Source organism: Pyrus communis, chromosome 13 (assembly GCF_963583255.1).
Source record: "Pyrus communis chromosome 13, drPyrComm1.1, whole genome shotgun sequence".
Lineage (NCBI taxonomy): Eukaryota > Viridiplantae > Streptophyta > Magnoliopsida > Rosales > Rosaceae > Pyrus > Pyrus communis.
The window spans coordinates 1,196,094-1,199,909 of NC_084815.1; the positions used below are offsets into that span (position 1 = coordinate 1,196,094).

The 3,816-nt window shown below is 34.7% G+C and overlaps 1 non-coding gene across 1 annotated transcript; it reads left to right on the top strand.

Annotated features, from left to right (window-relative positions):
* Window positions 1–2,324: 2,324 nt before the first annotated feature.
* Window positions 2,325–2,405, top strand: TRNAL-AAG (transfer RNA leucine (anticodon AAG)). The gene has a single exon. It is a non-coding gene; the product is annotated as a tRNA-Leu (tRNA).
* The last annotated feature ends 1,411 nt before the right edge of the window (window positions 2,406–3,816 follow it).

The following is a 3,816-nucleotide window of genomic DNA, read 5'->3' on the forward strand; positions in this document are numbered from 1 at the left end:
GAGATCAAAGAATCAACGAGTCCAACTTTTTTTTTTGTCAACATGAACTTTATTAATAAAAGAAAATGTTATAGAGATAGAAACCTAGTAGCCCAACAAATTGGCATGATAAAAAATTGATATGTAACTTTCCATTGAAAGAAAGCATACACCACAACTTCTACAGATATGATTAGGATCAGGATCCTCTCCTAAACAAAGGGTAAGGATCCTCTGATCAAGCTTATCGGACCGTTGAAATTTTATCCAATGGCTTCAAACAGAGGGTCCCTATAAAAGTTATAATAATTGTAGCCGTTGGATAAAATTTCAAATGCCTGATGGGCTTGATCAGGAGGATTCTCACCTTTTGCCTAGGAAAGAATCCTGATCCATCTGATTAAAGAGTAAAGATATTAAAATAATAAACAGTAAACTACAACATGACCTAAAGAGCACGAAAGTCCAATTAAAAGAAAATAGCCCGAGTGGACAACGACCACCAATATCACGTAGCAGCACTAGTGTGACCACCCAGGCTATCGACCAAAAGCCGCCGCCGCCACAACGAAGCAAGCTAGAGCACCGCAAACACCATTACACCATGAAGGTTATTGTATAAGATTACATAACCACACCAATCCCAAATCATGCTGAAATCCGAAACCTAACCACATGAAAACCAAAGAAAATATACGAAAATCCAGCCAAGCCCCAAACCCCAAATAAAAACCGAAGAGGATGACAAAAGATTTATATGAAAACTAATAAAAAGGGTTTTGAAGCTTTGAGTTTTAACGATAAAGACAAAATAAATAGTATCATGATTGATTTTTTAGTGTAAAAATGTGATTTTTTGTTAAAGTGAATAGTACCAAGAGCTTTTCGTTAAAGTTCCAAAATTTATTTGCTCAGTTGGTTCGAATCAACGAGTACAACTTGATACATGCATGAATTTAATCTCCACGTGGATTCTGCTGAGTGGCTTCAATAGCTAGGTCACTCTTCAAAGTGTTTGGGGAGTTATTGTATAATCATATGGAAATAGGATCATTTCCAGATTATTTTTGTAGAAATTTGGAAGATTATTTAAATTAAATATATATATTTTTTTCGTTAAAATTTCCAAAATTTATTTGCTTAGTTGGGTCGAATCAACAGTACAACTTGATGCATGCATGAATCTAATCTCCACGCGGATTTTGCTGAGTGGCTTCCATAGCTAGGTCACTCTTCAAAGTGTATGGGGGAGTTATTGTATAATCATATGGAAATAGGATCCTCTTCAGATTATTTTTGTGGAGATTTGGAAGATTAATTAATCGTGTCCATTTATTATATATCGTGCGGTTATAAATTATTTTAATTTTTTTTTATTTGAAATTGAATATAAATAGTATTTAACAAAAACTGATAGTACGATATACGATAAACGAACACAATTAATTGATTCCTAGATCCCTACAAAGAGAGTGAGGAGAAGATCCGGTCCGATCATATGATTCCAACAACTTCCCACGACGATTGAAGATATGGTCGGTGTCATATCCCTGTCATCATCAGATCCACTTTTAAGATGATTAGTGGTGAGCCTTGTCAAATTGGGAAATGTGTATGCTAGCTAGACCATGCCCCACAAATTGACATAAAAACAAGAAAGATGCCCTAGCCCGACATGTCTACTGTTTTTCAATTGATGGCCAAGTTCTTTTTTTTTTTTTTTTTACTTTCTTTTACCGTATTATTATTTGACAAAATGATATTATTAATTTAAGTTATATTAAAATAAGAAAGAAGAAGAGTTTGATCTTAAACGTAATGAGTTTAGGATGAAGATCATATTTGTAAAACCAATCAACCGTTTGCTTGAAGGTTAAGACATTAGCTGTAATGTGGGAAGTGAAATTTGAAGTGAATCTCATTTTCGTAATTTCATTATGAGGGGATAATTTTTTATTTTTCTAGGTGATTTCTAAAATGTGGGAAGTGAAATTTGAACTTAGTTACTAATTAATATGATAACACCCACGTCTAATCTCCTTTTTTCTTTAAGGTCAGTGAAAGCTACATATACCAATTACTATACATCGAATTGGTGCAAAGAGAGATTATATTGAGGTTTAACTTCAAAACATATGCTTTGATATTTGGATGATGTCTACGTACAACACTAGTGTTTGAAGAGAACGTTATTTCCAGATTTTTGAAAAAAAAAAAAAAAATCGCGCATGGAATTTTGGTATTGTAAATAAAATACATCCACCATTTTTACTAGGATGATTTGTCTAAGAGATAATTGATTCAAATCTTTTATTTTGACATTTTTTTTGACGTTTGACAGCAAAGTTGAGATGGCCGAGTTGGTCTAAGGCGCCAGATTAAGGTTCTGGTCCGAAAGGGCGTGGGTTCAAATCCCACTCTCAACATTTCCATTATTTTTTCAAAAAAGTTTGTAACTGTTTTGGGCCCAACGCATTACGGATTTTAATTATAAAAGGCCCAATACATTTTGTAGTTTTGTGTGGGGATTTAGGAAATTGAAAAAAAAGGAAAGGAGCTCGGGAACTCTCGATCATCTTGTAGTCTTCTTTAATCCAATTATATTTCATCTTGGGCTTTTATTTGTCTAAAGTTGGGTACAGATCTTGGCTTTGGGTTAAGGAGAAATGATTCTTTACAAGCAATGAGTTTAATTAATCTTTTAAGTCACTAATTTATTTGGAGATTGTGATTCTCTCTGGATCACACATTCCGGAGTCCCTTAATTGAGCAATTTGAACCACTGAAAGAGAGAGAGATATCAAAGCATTGGAGAGAAATTTTGTCTGTGGAATAGACCAGTGAAATGAGTTAATGAGAACCGCATAATTTAATTGAACAGTCCGAATTGCCCTGGACTCCAGAGTTTAGTGTGAGACCCGAATAGGATCTCAATCCTTCATTTGGTAGTAAACTAGGTGCCTAGGTATTGTCTGCAAACTTTCTAGTCTTTTAGACTGCACTAAAAGCAATTAGCATCGTATCTATTTGGTGGCTTAATAAACTTTCCACTCCTAATTTATCATGTTAAATTTCCAGGCTTTGACTAAGCAGGTAGTTTGATAAAGGATTAGCTTCATATACCAATTGGTGACTCTTCTCTCATTAATAATAAAATACTGATCGATCGAGTCCGGAATTAAAAGAACACAGTGAAACCGTGACCATGCTGGCTATATGTATTTATGCATAAACGACAACATTCACGGGCTCTGTGAAACATTTGCAGTGGCGTAGAGAGAAAAAAAAAACACCTTCAATAAGAAAATGTAGATATAGAATCGAACAGACATAAAAAATAGTCGAAACGAATTGTATTGTATATTTTTCATAGATTATATTGCTAGCTGCTTAAGAAAGCAGCCCCTTAAATATTACATCAAGAAGTCCGTGAATTATGAATGATGCATTACTTATACACACTACTATTACAACAAATAGATTAATACTATCACGTTACAGTGTGATCGTTTCATATAATATGATCGACTATTTAATCTAACTGAGCTCGATCAACTGAAGCTCATCCCGATTACGTTTTGATTGTTCATATATTGACCTCCAACTTGTCAATTCTATATTATTAACTCCGGACAACCTTACCTATCTCTATTTGGACGAGCAGTGATCAGATGCGCAAGTGATCATATCACCAGCTTAGAGCGCATTCGTTTCGGGCAGATTGATATCGGACAATTCTCTGCTGGCTTCGGAGATCTCCCACACTCTCACTAAGCGCCGTCGGGGAAAAAAAAGGGTTTTTATCCCTAAAGTTGGACATTAGCAAGGCTTACGACA